Source organism: Mus musculus, chromosome 4, assembly GCF_000001635.26.
Source record: "Mus musculus strain C57BL/6J chromosome 4, GRCm38.p6 C57BL/6J".
Taxonomy (NCBI): domain Eukaryota; kingdom Metazoa; phylum Chordata; class Mammalia; order Rodentia; family Muridae; genus Mus; species Mus musculus.
In genome coordinates, this window is record NC_000070.6 from 33,562,015 (window position 1) to 33,578,952 (window position 16,938).

The 16,938-nt window shown below is 42.3% G+C and overlaps 1 long non-coding RNA gene across 1 annotated transcript; it reads left to right on the forward strand.

Annotated features, from left to right (window-relative positions):
- Nucleotides 1-6,233: 6,233 nt before the first annotated feature.
- Gm32893 lies at nucleotides 6,234-15,829 on the forward strand. Its single transcript, XR_390456.3, has 3 exons — nucleotides 6,234-6,376; nucleotides 13,274-13,427; nucleotides 15,745-15,829. It is a non-coding gene; the product is annotated as a predicted gene, 32893 (long non-coding RNA).
- The last annotated feature ends 1,109 nt before the right edge of the window (nucleotides 15,830-16,938 follow it).

Here is a 16,938-nt window from a genome sequence, read left to right on the forward strand (position 1 = left end):
ACCATCCCTGCATCCCTGGGATGAAGCCTACTTGGTGATGATGGATGATTGTTTTGATTTTTGGATTCGGTTTATGATAATTTTATTGAGTAATTTTGCATCGATATTTATAAGGGAAATTGGTCTGAAATTCTCTTTCTTTCTTGGGTCTTTGTGTGGTTTAGGTATCAGAGTAATTGTGGCTTCATAGAATGAACTGGGTAGAGTACCTTCTGTTTCTATTTTGTGGAATAGTTTAAGGAGTATTAGAATTAGGTCTTCTTTGAAAGCTTGATAGAACTCTGCACTAAAGCCATCTGTTGGTAGACTATTAATGACTGCTTCTATTTCTTTAGGGGATATGGGGCTGTTTAGATCATTAATCTGATCCTGATTTAACTTTGGCACCTGGTATCTGTCTAGAAAAGTGTTCATTTCATCCAGGTTTTCCAGTTTTGTCAAGTATAGCCTTTTGTAGTAGGATCTGATGATGTTTTGGATTTCCTCAGGTTCTGTTGTTATGTCTCCCCTTCCATTTCTGATTTTATTAATTAGGATACTGTCCCAGTGCCCTCTAGTTAGTCTGGCTATCTTGTTGATTTTCTCAAAAAACCAACTCCTGTTTTGGTTGATTCTTTGTATAGTTCTTTTTGTTTCCACTTTGTTGATTTCAGCCCTGCCTTTGATTATTTCCTGCAGTCTACTCCTCTTGGGTGAATTTGCTTCCTTTTGTTCTAGAGCTTTTAGATGTGTTGTCAAGCTGCTAGTGTGTGCGCTCTCTAGTTTCTTTTTGGCAGCACTCAGAGCTATGAGTTTTCCTCTTAGGACTACTTTCATTGTGTCCCATAAATTTGGGTATGTTGTGGCTTCATTTTCATTAAACTCTAAAAAGTCTTTAATTTCTTTATTTCTTTCTTGACCAAGTTATCATTGAATAGAGTGTTGTTCAGCTTCCATGTGAATGATGGCTTTCTATTATTTATGTTGTTATTGAAGATCAGCATTAGTCCGTGGTGTTCTGATAGGATGCATGGGATAATTTCAATATTTTTGTATCTGTTGAGGCCTGTTTTGTGACCAATTATATGGTCAGTTTTGGAGAAGGTACCATGAGGTGCTGAGAAGAAGGTATATCCTTTTGTTTTAGGATAAAATGTTCTATAGATATCTGTTAAATCCATTTGTTTCATAACTTCTGTTAGTTTCACTGTGCCTCTGTTTAGTTTCTCTTTCCAGGATCTGTCTATTGATGAGAGTGGTGTGTTGAAGTCTCCCACTATTATTGTGTGAGGTGCAATGTGTGCTTTGAGCTTTACTCAAAGTTTCTTTAACGAATGTGGCTGCCCTTGCATTTGGAGCATAGATATTCAGAATTGAGAGTTCATGTTGGAAGATCTTACCTTTGATGAGTATGAAGTGCCCCTCCTTGTCTTTTTTAATAACTTTGCGTTGGAAGTAGATTTTATTCGATATTAGAATGACTATTCCAGCTTGTTTCTTGGGACCATTTGCTTGGAAAATTGTTTTCCAGCCTTTTACTCTGAGGTAGTGTCTGTCCTTTTCCCTGAGGTGGGTTTCCTGCATTCAGCAGAATATTGTGTCCTGTTTATGTAGCCTGTCTGTTAGTCTATGAGTTTTTATTGCGGAATTGATTCCATTGATATTAAGAGATATTAAGGAAAAGTAATTGTTGCTTCCTGTTATTTTTATTGTTAAATTTGGGATTCTGTTCTTGTGGTTGCCTTCTTTTAGGTTTGTTGAAGGATTACTTTCTTGCTTTTTCTAGGATGTAGTTTCCCTCCCTTTGTTATCCTTTGAAAGGGTTGATTCCTGGAAAGATATTGTGTGAATTTGGTTTTGTCATGGAATACTTTGGTTTCTCCATCTATGGTAATTGTGAGTTTTGCTGGGTACAGTAGCCTCGGCTGGCGTTTGTGTTCTCTTAGGGTCTGTATAACATCTGTCCAGAATCTTCCTGCTTTCATAGTCTCTGGTGAGAAGTCTGGTGTAATTCTGATAGGCTTGCCTTTATATGTTACTTGACATTTCCCCTTACTGCTTTTAATATTCTGTCTTTATTTAGTGCATTTGTTGTTCTGACTATTATGTGTCAGGAGAAATTTCTTTTCTGGTCCATTCTATTTGGAGTTCTGTAGGCTTCTTGTATGCTCTCTTTCTTTAGGTTTGGGAAGTGTTCTTCTATAATTTTGTTGAAGATATTTGCTGGCCCTTTAAGTTGAAAATCTTCATTCTCATCTACTCCTATTATCTGTAGGTGTGGTTTTCTCATTGTGTCCTGGATATCCTGGATGTTTTGAATTAGGATCTTTTTGCATTTTGCATTTTCTTTGATTTTTGTGTCCATGCTTTCTATGGAATCTTCTGCACCCAAGATTCTCTCTTCCATCTCTTGTATTCTGTTGCTGATGCTCGTATCTATGGTTTCTGATTCCTTTCCTAGGGTTTCTATCTCCAGAGTTGATTCCCTTTGGGTTTTCTTTATTGTTTCTACCTCCACTTTTAGATCTTGGATGGTTTTGTTTAATTCCATCACCTGTTTGGTTGTGTTTTCCTGTAATTCTTTAATGGATTTTTTTGTTTCCTCTTTAAGGACTTCTACCTGTTTACCAGTGTTTTCCTGTATTTCTTTAATTGAGCTATTAATGCCCTTCTTAAAATCCTGCACAAGCATCATGAGATATGATTTTAAATCTGAATCTTGCTTTTCTGGTGTGTTGGGATATCCAGGACTTGCTGTGGTGGGCATACTGTGTTCTGATGATGCAGGGTGGTCTTGGTTTCTGTTAGTATGATTCTTAAGCTTGCCTTTTGCCATTTTGTAATCTCTGGTGTTAGATGTTCTAGCTGTCTCTGGCTGGAGCTTGTTCCTCTTGTGATTCTGTTAGCTACTCCTGGGAGTCCAACTCTCTCCTGAGTCCCAGGGGTCAGAGCACTCTCTGCAGGCAAGCTCTCCTCTGGCAGGGAAGGTGCACAAAGGTCTGAGAATTAGCTCTGCCTCCTGGCTGAGGATGAAAGAGCAAAGGGACCCTGTCCAAGAAGCTCTGTTGCTTCTGTGGCCTGAGTGCTCTCCAGAGCAGACTAGTCTCTGAGAGACTTGGGATAGAAGTTGGTGATCTCGCCTGAGTCCAGGGGACAGAGCCCTCCTTGGAGGCCAACTCTCCTCTGGCAGGGAAGGCGCACAGAGCTCTGAGGCTCAGCTCTGCCTCCTGGCTGAGGATGAAGGCCCAGAGAGGCCCTGTCCAAGAAGCTGTTTTGTTTCTGTGGCCTGTGTGTTCTCCTTTGAGGACTGGTCTCTGAGAGACTAGGGATACTAGATGGTGATCTTGCCTGAGTCCCCATTGTTCTTGTTATTAAGACAAACAACATCAATAATGTGGAGACATCAGGTTTGGCCCATGAAAGACAAAAGTGAATCTCATCTCTTCATCTGTCATTCAAATTTTCCAAAACACATAAATCTTTACAATTATTTTTCATCTCATTTTTTTCCAAATCAAGTGACCATTGCCAATTGATCAGGGCCTGCACTACAGGTCTTCTGTAAGCTCTCCCCTATTACAGACATATCTTGCTTTAGAGGGGCTTCCCTCTCCTCTGTTTCAGTACAGTTGGCTCTTGCTATCAATGGGTTTCACAAGAACAGATTCAGCCAACTGTAAACTAAAACTATTCAGGAATAGGTTTTCGTGGCACATGCTTTAAAATCCTAGTATTTGAGAGGTAGAGGCAGGAAGAGCTGGGAATCAAGGCCAATGTTAGCTATATAGCAAGTTTGAGGACAGCTTGGGGTCTAAAAGACTCTGGCTCACAAAACAAAGCAAAGCAAAGCAAAACAACCCAAACGACACACAGATTGGGGCTGGAATATAGCTTAGTTGGTGCTGGAATATAGCTTAGTTGGTAGATTACTTGCCTAACGTGCATCAGGTCATGGGTTCAATCCTCAGAATTACATGAATGGACCATGGTGCTGCATACCTATGAGACTAGCACTTGGGAGGTGGAGGCAGGAGGATCAAGAGTTCAAGATCAGCTGTATGGTGATTTGAGGCTAGCTTAGGCTACAGGAGATCCTGACTTAAAAAAACTATGTAGATATGTGTGTGTAATTTTTGGAAAAAATTTGGGTTGGGATGTTTCCCTTGTCATCAGTCCCTAAACAATATGGACACTGTACACTTAGAAGTTATGTTCTAGTTTTGTCTCCGAGTCCCATGTTCTGAAAAATAAGACTCAGACACAAAATATAGTTACACCTAACTTGGCCATATAGCTAGGCTCTTCTCTGACTAGATTATAAATTAACATAACTTGGCTAGTTACCTGTGATCAAGTACCATGCTTCTGTCTCATCATATCTTCCCAGGAAAATTCCCCAGGTCTGCTGCACTCTCAGAGTCCTCCTTCCTATAGGATGTTATACTTTCTGCCTAAGCTATAGGCCATCGAATTTATTATTGACATGTACCACATCCATCTCTACAACTCATTCCTGTATAAGACATTAGGAATTATAAGTAATTTAGAGATGATTTGAAGCACATTAGAAAGAGAGGTGTAGACTTTATACAAACATGACGACATATCATATTGGAAGCTAGAGCACCTATTGGTTTTGGTCTCCAAGACCTGGAAATCAATTCCTTTCAGTGTGTCTGTGTTCTGTTGGTGTAATTTCCTCTGGCTTTGTAGTAACACTGCGTCTACTTTCCCTGACACTTTTGGACCAGGCAGTTTTTCTCACCCAGAATATTTTCAGCCTTTCTGTATTATGTTTGTGAAAGAGAGACAGAAAAGAAAGAAAGAAAAGGAAGAAAGAAAGAAGTCATAGCAGTTGCTTTCCCAGCATCCACCTTGCCTTCCGAGATTCCCTTCTCAGCACACCCCTGTCTGCTTTCAGCCCAGATGCTCAGGTGGAATTCCTTTTATTACTCAAGGATGTTTCACAGACTCTAGGCCTGAGAAAATAGCACTGTCTGTGGCCTGAGTGTGACCTTCTCAGAACCAGGGTTACTTGCCAAAAATGATTGCAGAGTTCTCCGTTAGACGTAGAAGCGGAGGGGAAATGAGGTTTTGTATGATTGGATTGTCTGGCGCAAGCCAAGCAGATATTATAGCCATGGAGAGACAGCAGTGGTCTTTGCATCGAGCGCTGCATAAACTAGCCATGGGCTTTTTGCTTTGCCATTATGATTCTTTACTAAGTTCATTTACAATGGGCTATCTGTTCACACCCGTCCCTGCTCCTTACATAGAACACAGCATTGATGACATGGGGAGATGCATATAAAGTCCTTGGATACAGTGCCTTCTACAAAGGAGTGGCTCAATAATATTAACTGTTATCATAGGCCTAGCACAATGGGATTACATTAATCTGTTTAAACAATTTTAAATGTTATTCCTTCTGTCAACGAAACAGGGTTGCAGTCTTGCTTTGTGTGGTAAAGAACACTGAGGGAATACTGGGAGAATTACGTGGGAGTGAAACCAAGATTGGATTTCCTTTCACTGTTTTCTGGACGATCAGATATACTTCCTCAGGTGTAAAGATTGCTCCTTCATGCTTAAGGAAGTCTCTTCCTCATTTCTGGTTTCCAAGGGCTTCCTGTCACCCTGGCAACAAAGGTGTCCACAGAAGCCTTTCTTTTGCCATTCTGACTTTTGAGGCTCAGATGCGGATGTCACACAGTTTGACAGTGTCCCTTGGTGCTTTGTCTGACATAGTCTACAGGCCCCTAATCCAAGTTTTAAAAACACATTTCCAGTTTCTTAAACCCTTAGAGAGGAACCATCCTGTCCCAGATGAATAGATGCCAATCCGGCAGATGTTTCTCAAGTGGAAATTTACTTGATCTTTATTTTGGAGGCATCGTATCTCACTGGTTTGGGGGGGTGTTTTCTGTGACCCAGGCACAAGGCCTTCTTCTCTGAACAGTTAGTATTATTCTCTCCATCAGAACTCACATCTTGGCTTGGCTTCTATAATTTATCTAATAGCCTGGACTCTCAGTATTCCTCTAACAGTAATAGTTACAAAACACTGAAGTGAGATTTCTGCCAGATGTTGGAGAATTGCATTGTATTAGTGTGAGATGTTCTGAAGTAAGTGGTCATTAGCGCCCTCACCCATTTTTAGCTGAAGTGGATTTAATAATGCTGACTCTAATTTTCTTTTGGTCTGGTAATTACGGGGTGTGTGATTTTTGGTCCAAATAAAGGTTACAATCTGCTCTTATTTGTCTCCGTTCTCCACGCCCCCTAGCCCCCTGTGCTTTACATCTAGAACAGACTGTCAGCTCCATTTTCAAACTCCTTGTACATCGCTACTCTCTGCCACAGTCAACGAGATAAAGAGCTCCCTGGTGCTTACCTGGTAAGAGAGATGATGTTGATGAATAAGTGTGAGAAATTTACCAGTCCATCCAAGTGTTCAGCAATCCATCCCTGAGCCTTCCCTAACAGACCCTGCCTCTAAACAAAATGAAACTGTCTTTCTTTACGTCCTGTGGAAATGGCCTTTCTTCAGGACAAGGGAACAGGAGGCTGTTACCGATTCTTTAGAGAGACGTCACTACAAAGTGGAGTGAGTCATTTTCCATAACTGCTACTCTCATTTAATATTTAAAATCTGAAATTCAGGGTCAGGGTTGTCCTTCTCCTTCAAGCAGGTACACTTTTAGATTATGACAGGGAGTCGTAGAATTCAAGGAAATTGAATAAATCCAAATGCACTTCCAGGTGGAAAACACAGGTGATTCTGGGATAAGGTATTCCACGCATGAGATAAACAGGAACCTCACAGGTTCATCCAATAACAGTGTTGATCCCAAAGCTCCCAGAAGCTGAAGTGAGAGAGGACTTTCAGGGTTTAATATGGAATTATTTGTATAAAACCTAAAACAAACACACACAAAGTGCTGACATTGTCTGTGAACACTTATCCATCTTACCGAAGCATCAGAGTAAAGATGGAGCAGTGTACATGGTCTCAGGATGCTGTTAATTCCGAGGCTGTGGAGTGTACGGCCCTAGGGAAATGTTTAAACAGGCCATTTGAGCATTCCTGTTGGGTGTTTTCCTCCTCCCTCCTCCCCTCCGTCTTTCCCTCCTCCTTCCCTTCTTCCTGTCCTCCCTCCCTCCTTTCTTCCTTCCTTCTCTCCTCTTTTTCTTCAACTTCTCCTTCACAAGGTTTCAAAGAAATATTTTAGTTTCCTTTGTAATTGCATATCTTGAGCATTTCACATGTGCAGGGTGTTCTACAAATGTAAGGAAATGATGTTGCTTGCCTGAATGTGGGAATGAAGGTATGACATTTACGACCCCGGAGGTCAAGTCTAATTCTAATATGCTGTCCATGTTTTATGAATAAGAATGTTAAATCCTAAGAAGAATGGTAATTTTTTAAGGCCACAAAACTGGTCCTGTAAAGGATATAATTCACGTCCACACTTCAGGGAGTGGGGCCTCAGCTTCAGCATATATCACAAGCACAGACTGGAAGCAAACCCTTCCTAATGATATCGTATATCCTGCCCTTACTCCAACGTAAGTAATGGCTTCATCACTGTAGACATTGTAAATGCGTGAACATTTTTCTGAAAGGACAGGTTGAGCTTGAACAGAATTCAAGTCGCTAAACAAATTGAGTGTCTAATAATTGTAAGAGACTATATTTTCCCTAGACAAAGCTCTCATAGATCTATTTCAACTAACTTTGTGATGGGTTTCCTCTTCATTGCCCTAATTAACACAGAGATGTAATAATGTCTTAGGTTAACCAGGGAAGGGATTAGAAACTACAAACCCAGGAACTATTTTCACCAGGATATGGCATCTTCAAATTTTAGCTCTGGATCACATATTTAGAAGTTGGAATTGGCTAGATAAACAAGGATAGCAGATAGGTGTCGTGACAGAGTCACGTTACCAGGCTCTGGAAATAACGGGAGAAAATCCATTCTTCCTGGGTCCACCCTGGGATGTTTGTTGTGAAACCTCATGAACCAAGATAGATGACAGATGTGTTAGAAAAGAGCCCAGAGAAGAGAGTGCTCCACAGAGAGTGCTCTGTGTCAGCAGAGGAGAGGCAAGCTCTGGTCTGTAGTGCATGGTAAACAGAAGGAGTTTCTGCTGCCTGGATCAGCAAATGTGAAACTAGAATAATTGAAATAGGTTTTGAGAGCTCTACTTTGAGGCAAATTCTAAAAACATTTCTTCTCTCAATCATTTTTGAATAGATGAACTTTGTTGTCTTGGGGTTAGGAGATGTGATAGCCACGTTTCCCCAATGTTCTCCCACATCTAGGACTTTAAAGATGTTCCTGTCTCCAAGGCTAAATGTAGCTCAGATGGAATACTGGTTCCATCCTGTTGTGAAGAGACTCTAGCCAGCCTGATCACGCTTGCTAAAAACCGTTAGATTACTTTCTTACAGCTAACCCTTCCTTTCTCTTCCCTTATCTGGTCACTTCCTCCTCCTGAGGCTGACTACCAAGGCCCAGCTATCAAAGCATTGAAGTCCAGCAATCAAAAGCCCCCTTTGGGTTACCTAACTATCAAGCTCGGTTAAAATTAAACACTCGTCTTTTACCATGAGATTCCCCCTTTTACCTTTATGAACTGCCATTTGCCTATGGGCCTGGCCTGTCTCCTCTCTATCCAGAAGTAGTTCTTTGTTCTCTGACAAACACTCCTCCCTCATCTCCCTTGCCTCCTTTCTCCCCTCTCCTTTGTTCTCTTCCCCATCTCCCTCATCCTCTATCTCCTCTCTTTGTCCCTTATCCATGCCTTCTGCCCTTCTGGGACCAATAAAGGTTCTTTGTGCTGAGAACTTGGTCATGGGGTGTCTTGAGAGGACTCCAAGCTTCTCTGAAACCTGCCTATTATAAGTTTGGATGTTTCTGGGTTCCTTGATATGCCTGGGTTGGGGGAGCTGGTGGAGTTATCTTGGCATGAGGCAGGGCTTGGCAAGGAGGATGGAAACATGTTTCCCAAGTCCATTCAGGGGTCACATATATGCCTGCAAGGTCCTCACTCAGCTGTCCCTTGTAGTTTCTTGAGCTGATGGTGGAAGAATCTGAATGTAACTTGAGGCACTGTAGCAGTAACAGCCACCAGCTCCTAACCATCCCAGCTCCAGTCCGTGGTTATCACTACTGCGGGGTCATTGGAGGTCTGCATGATTGAATATTCAGTGATGAGGTGCTGATGGTGGGTGGAGGAGGAAGAAAAGTAAAAAGTGGTGGTGTTGATGTTTGGACGTTTCCACACTTCCTTGGGACAGCCCTGCAGGTTAATATTTTTTCCTGAAAGTTGTTAAAGGCTCATTTCCCTTTGCTCTCAAGAGGAGTCTGCATTTGAGTGATGAATTACTTCCCTGCAGAATGGTCATGGGGCACAGGACAAGCATATATATTGCTCAGATTAATTCAGACCAGAACATGAACACCATCTCCTCGAAGTGTTGGCGCTTCAATGCTTGTGTTCTGACTCACAGCTGAGCAAAGGGGCAAATGTCAATGCCATCGTCATCTCTTACATCCAAGCGCTGTGGAGGCTGTGAATTTAAATGGTGCCTGTCTTTGAAGCTGCAAATGAGCCCTGTCAAATCCACGGGGGTTGTCAGTGTCCTTGCTGAGGCTTGGCGGGGGCTGAAGGACTCAACCCATCAAATAGTCCTCCCCAGGTCTGACAGAGTCTGAATATTCTGTACAACAATTGCTCTTATACAAACTAGCTTTCTGTCGGAATGTGAACAGCTGAGCCACATATATTATGCAGAGCCGTTGAGAAGATTTTTCCATATATTTGTGGAAAAATGAGCCAATGATCTTTATGATCAGACGTTGGTGATGATCAAGCTCTCACACCAAAGAGTGAGGGATTACATCTGAACAGAAAAGTGGGCATTTAAAGAGATTGTATCTTTTGCCTCTGCAATCATCTTATTCATGCATTTTTCTCCCGTCTGGTAGCATTTTGGTATACAGCCCATGTTCAAGATCACGATTACAGTGGAAGCAGGACACAGAAATGCAATGAACTTCAACAATAGAAGGTTTCAGATATTCTGGGCAGTTTTCCCTATAGACCACAGACTGCCCGATAATGAAATGAAGGTCTCGGGGCTCATCAGCAAACCACGAAGCAGTTGAGTTCTATATTTCGTATGGAGAAAGAAGTGGAAGCAGAGATAAGTTAGTTTGTTTAGGAGAGAACTTGGCAAGTAAGTTGATTAGTACTTCAGGGAGAACGGATTGTGCCCTACTCACCATCAGAATACAAAATAGAGATGTGAAGTGAATTCTGCCTAGGAAATGTCTTTCCCAGAGTCACATAGGCAGACCAGTAGAAGTGTTCCCCATCAGGGAAACATCTTACTTCCCCTTTAAGACTGTAGGAAAAACGTGGAACACTGCTGAACAACAGAAGCGAGAGCACGGAGTCCCCTGTGTTCCATGGGCTTTTGAGCATGACCTGCGCCTGATTGGGGACCTCAGGAAGACAGAAATGTAGCAAGAAACTGGAAGCTCAGCCCAGGACTCACAGGCGTTCAGTTCACGCCACTTGGAAGGAGACAGTTCACAGGGAAAGGGCTCAACCCCTCTGGTCATTCTTTATCTTCTCCCCTCAAAGCCTCAAAGGGAAAGCAAGGGGCAAGGTAGAGTTAAGAAGGAGGCAGATGCTCTACAGTGAGCAGTGTTTCTGCCAACTTCGCATACTGTGAGACTGCAGGCAGTGACCCAAGTTTGTAGCTATGTCTACAGGATGCTGGTGGCTTTAGCTGCTGGGACTGGCTCACAAGCCTAGAACTTACATTCTCCTTGGTCTGGAGCCCCAGAGGCAGATTTAGGGCAGCCACAGTCCATGAGCATCTGCAGTGGCACCCAGGTCACTGTGAAGTGACTGGGAGGTCCTAGAACAGAGCCATTTCTTCTGAAAACGTATAGGAGGCATGTGGAGTTGTTGGGTGTGGAGGTTATTTCTGCAGTCAGTGAAGTTGTATGCCATAAAATGAAACAGGCAAGTCTTAATCCATGGGTCCTGGGGACTCGACCTTATTTGGAAGAAGAGCCTTTGAAGTAGTTGCACATCAAGTAGGCCTTAAATCCTGTGACAAAAGAGATCAGACACAGGGAAGGAGACCATGTGAAGACAGAGGTAGAGATTGGAGCCATGCACATGCTTAAACATGCTTAAACATGAGTCTACCCGTCCTTAGTGAGGTGGTGGTGACAGATCGAAGCTGACCATTTCACGCATTTGGGATTTGGAGATCACAATGCTTTGGGAAAGAGGGACAGGACAGGGCCTTTCCCAGGGGAGGGAACATTTGATCCGTTGCCCTCAAGAAGTGAGATGAAGGTGGGAAGGAAACAGAAACAGGTGTTCTGAGCAGAAGGAAGTGTCACTGAGGTGGAGCTTGAGGGAGTGACTGTCACAGACTTATGTGACCGCTGATGAAATGCTAGACTGTTTGAGATAGTCTGTCACCTATATTCTGTTTCCCTGAAGATTGACTTCCGGGTTCAGAGTCTGTCTTGGGCACGGGAAGTGATTATAGGGCAGAGGCACTCTGGGAGGTCTAGAAGTGCTTTATTGAATCTAAGACTCAGGGAATAATTAATTCACCCACATTATGAGTGCAGGCCCAGGACTCTTGAAGTAGCTAGTGACAAGTACAGAAAGGCACAGTGGAATCATTATCGCCAGCTAAACTGGCCAATGAAGAAGTTCTGTGTGTGTGTGTGTGTTCTCCTGTAGAGGCCCAGATGTCAACATCAGGTATTTTCTCAGTGGCTTGGATTATTCTCAAATAATCACACTATCATCATCATCATCACCACCACCACCATCGTCGTCGTCATCATCATTATCACCACCGTTGTTATTGTTATTATTATTATTTTAAGATAGGTCTCTCACTGAATCTGGAGCCTGACAATTGGTGACTGGCTGGCTATCAAGCTCTAGAGATTCTCCTGACTCTGCCTTCCCAGCACTGGGATTATGGGCAAGTACCACTGCATTTGGCTGGCTGGAGTTTGAATTCAGATCCTCATACTTGTATGTATGCCAAGCATGTTAACAACTGAGCCATTTCTTAGCCCCAGGAAAGTTTCTGTAGACCAGGGGAATGGAGCGCTAGAAAGACTGCCTGTTTATTTATGTATTCGCCATCATCATTATTAATATGTTGTGGATCAACCTAGAGCTTTTCATATACCAGAGAAGTATTTTAGTGATATCCAGTATGAGTGATTGCCTAATCTTAAAATGAAAGCATTTTGAATGCTGAAACTTTTATATTATCCAACTTTGGAAGTGTTGTTTAAATTTCAAGTCAGGTTTAAGAATTTGCAGTTAACCCTGTAGGCATTCTAATTTTTAATTAGAGGCAGATGTGCTTGGTTTTAAGACACTGGACTTCAGCAATTGCTCCAAATGTGCTAAAAGCCTCTTAAGCTAAAAGAGGTTTAACTGGACAGAGTCGGCATGGGACAAGGTCACCGATCTCCGAGTGACTTATAGTTTGAATGTTCTCTAAGAGTCATGTGTTGGGCCAGGCATGGTGGTGCACACCTTTAATCCCAGCACTTGGGAGGCAGAGGCAGGCGGATTTCTGAGTTCGAGGCCAGCCTGGTCTACAGAGTGAGTTCCAGGACAGCCAGGGCTATACAGAGAAACCCTGTCTCAAAAAAACAAAAAAACAAAATAAATAAATAAATAAATAAAATTAACCAATGGAAGAACATTGAGAAGGGACTTCACTAGAGGAGGCCTGGATCCACCTCATAGATGAACATCACAATGGTGGAAGTGGATTAATCATTGTAAGACTGGGTTTGTTACAGAAGGTTTTAGCCTCTGTCTTACCCATGCTTGCTTGTGTCTCTGTCATGTCATAGTAGAGCCCCAGCCCCCATCAGATGTTGGCACGATGCCTTGGGATTTCTCTGCCTCCAAATAACTTCTTCTGTTTATAATTATCCAGTGTGCCATATTTTGTCAGAGCAGCTGAGCATTGTCCAAGATGATGGGTCACAGCAAATGAAGCAAGTTATTAAGTTCCAAGGGAGGCACCTGTTTGAACACACTGTAAAACCCTTAGTATACAAAGTCCAAGTCCTGACTTTCTTCTGTGTCTTCAGTAGATGGCTTAAAATTATGTCTCAGTTTTCTAATCTGAAAATGGGCACAATATCGGTAGCAACTTCATTTATTGTGAAAGTCATGCGAATCATAAGCATTATTATGCACTGCTTCACAGAATCAAGCCACCATTAAAGGTCTGCTATGATCAGGACTGTGATGAGTCACGGATGATATATACCCAGTATCCAGCAGAAGGCTAGCATTTTATGAGCATCCAATGATCAACAAAGCCCTCTTCCCAGGCACTTCCAATTGACTGAAGTTCTGAGGTAAGAACTCAAGTCAGATGCTATCCATGAATCAAGAATAGGTATGAGTTGGCTGCTTGGCTACAAGTGGGGAGGGGACCTTGGTTTGGCAAATGCTAGGCTTAGCTAGTTAGCCTTTTCTTGGATGTGAGAGGAAGTGAAGGTCACTGTGTTTTGTTGGTAAAGATTCAGACTTCTGCCGAATCACAGCCTTTTGGTGCTGGACTATGATAAGAGAAGAAACAAGGAGTCAAGCAAGCCAGCTTTGTGTTAGGACTGTCTATTTTAGAGGACCTCTGAGAGGTGAGGCAGCATTACAACTGGGGGAATTTGAGAGGGTCAGATGGAAGCCAACAGTTGTGCCAGTCAGTTTCTTCCCAAATCTCCATCCAGCTCCCTTCCTCTACATTTATTTTGTCTTTATTTAATATACAATGTCATTTAAATAGACCAGCTCAGTTTGATATCATGTCTACACAGTCAACCTTTAGCTCAATGCTGTCATCTCCCTGTTCCCCACTTTTTTTGCTCTTGTAATTTCCCTTTCTACTTCCTTCTTCCTACTTCCTTTCTATTATTTCAGGACTACACTAGTCTTATTGTGGGGTTTTTTTTCCCCCCGGTTTTTCAAAACAGGGTTTCTCTGTATAGCCCTGGCTGTTCTGGAACTCACTTTGTAGACCAGTCTGGCCTCGAACTCAGAAATCTGCCTACCTCTGCCTCCCAAGTGCTGGGATTAAAGGCGTGCGCCACCACGCCCCTTATTGTGTTTTTGCTTTGTTTCTTTTTCTTTCTGGTCACATCCTTGTAACAAATATATTAGCACACAAAGTACTTTACTTACTAAAATGACCAGCACTTATAGGACAGTTGTTTTATACTTGACTATTGTTCTATTCTCATAAAGAGTCCACCCATGATAGTGAGTGTTGCTGAAGACAGTATTCTACTCACATGGGAAGACCTAGAATAGAGCCTAGTGCCCAGAGTGCCATTCTAACCGAGGGAAATAATACCTAAACCCTATTACAACCAATCCCTTCCAACACTGCAAACTCTTCCATCAAAAGAAGAAAGATTACTTAAGTGAGAAAATAAACAAAACAAAATGAAACACCCAAACCAACCAGGAATCCAACTCCTGATGAATAGATCTTAAGAGTGTAAATAGCATGTGGGTGATGATGTGATTTCAGCTTCCTGCTTTTATGCATTTTTTTATTCTGGAACCATAAGTCAACATAGACTTTTCCATAAGTCGTCTTAGACTTCATGGTAATTTATCGTAGCAACAGAAAAGTAACTCACACGGCAGGCAAACTCTCTACCAACTGAGCCATATATCCACCCCAGACTCTTTACATATTTGTCTGGGAGCTGAATGTGCATAGAGTCCACAAAACTAGAAAAGGGCCAAGGAACGGAGGGGGGGAGGGGAGAGTAGCAACAAAACAAATCAAAACAAATAAATAAACAAAATTACAATAAGACAAAAAAAAAACTATCTAAACAAGATGAAACCCCAAAATGCATAAAAAACCAAGGAGTTGTTGGTCCACTGCTCCTGGCAAGAGACCTGCCACAGAGCATGGTTTATATCCCCAGTGACAGTCCACTGGGGAAAATGCCGTAGATATCAATTGCGAATAGCTTCTTAGTTAGGGATGGGACTTTGTGCTCCTTTCCCCCTCTCAGTGCTGGGGTTCTGTTTTATTTGACTCTTTGCAAGTCTTATGCCTGCTATCAAAGTCTTTGCGAGTTCATATGTGTACCAACCCTTTTGTGTTTGGAAGACACTTTTTTCCTTGTAGTAACCCACACTCTCTGGGACTTACCGTCTTTCTAGTTCTCTTCCACATAGCTCCCTGAGCCTTGAGGGGAAGGGTTTGGTGAAGACTTCCTATTTAGGAGTAAGTGCTTCAAAATATCTCATTCTCTGCATGTTGTTCATTTGTGGGTTTTCTTCACACTACTTACCATTTATTGCAAGAAGATGCTTCTCTGTTGAGGATTGTATGATGCACTTACCTATGGGGACAGCACTATGTCATTAGATGTCATTGTATCATCATGCTCCTTTGGAAGAATTATAGCAGTAGGTTTTGCCATAGGCCCGTGACCTGTGTAGACTCAGGTTTTAGGCCACTGCAGTAATGTTAGTAATAGGTTCCATCTCACGCAGTTGGCCTTAAATCCAATTAAAAACAAATAAAGTGGTTGGTTACTTCTCTAACGTTTATGACACTGTTGCACCAGTACATCTGGCAGACAGGTCACTATTGTAGGTCACAGGATTTGTAGCTGAGTGATTTTGACGATTAATTTTCTCCTCTTGTAGTGTGCGAAGTACCTCCCAGCTCCATAATGCTCGTCTGTCTGAGTGAAACTTCTAGTTGGGCAGCAGCTCGGCTTCTCCATGCTGGATGATGTAAGTGGTATCTTTTGCATTAGGTGGTGGAGAGTAATGGACTTGTCAATAGTCTGCGATTGCTGACAAGAGTCTATAGGGCCCCTTTGGCCAATGACTCAATATGATGTACCCCACTCCTGGTACTAGAGGGAAAATAGTCTTTTAGGGGAGGAGGGGTGGTAGAGTGAAAGTGGAGTGGAATGAAGGTGGACATGTTTAAGTGGGGGAGAAGGTAGAGAGATGGAGGAAGAGGGGAGTCTGGGAAGGGCAATTAAAAGGAATGGAGCACGAAAGCAGCATAAGCAAGTCTGATAGTTGTTAAGGTGACTGTGGTGCTCTGAATAAAAATGGCTCCCATTGACTCATAGGGAGTGGTTCAATTAGGAGGTGTAGCCTTGTTGGAATAGTTGTGGCTTTCTTGGAAGAAATGTGTTACCTGGGGTGACATTTGAGGTTTCAGAAGGTCAATCCAGACACAGTGGCTCATGTTCTCTTCCTGCAGATCTAGAACTCTCAATTATTTCTCCAGCACCGTATTTGCCTGTGTGCCACCATGCTTCCTGCCATGAGGATAATGGACTAAACCTATAAACCTGTAAACTAGTCACCATTCAATGTACCCCTTTATAAAAATTGTTATGGTCATGGTGTCTCTTTACAGCAACAAAAACCCTAAGACAGTGATCAAGACCTAAAGCTTTTATTATCATAGTTTTATCTTTATTCATTTGCTTATTTGTTTATAAATTATTACCTGTGTATGTGTGCACTCTTGCTTGTGCATATGTCATGGTGTGCATGTGGAAGCCAGAGGACAAATCGAGGAAGTTAGTTCTTTTCTTTTACCCCTTGACTCCTGAGAATCTAATTCAGGTCAGATGTTGGCTGTCTTCCTGTGAGTTGTTGGACATGGTGGTCCTAGAACCACTCACTCCCCACACCACACACACACAAAAAAATATGTGTAGTTTCCACTTGTATAGGTTGTCAACCAGAAGTAGATGCTAAGACCTTATTCCTGAAAATGCCACCTACGTTGGTCATAGGATACAGAGAAATCAAGCTGAAACTGGACTGGAAGCATCTTCTCTGACGAGTAGCACCCATGTTGCTGGAAGGCGC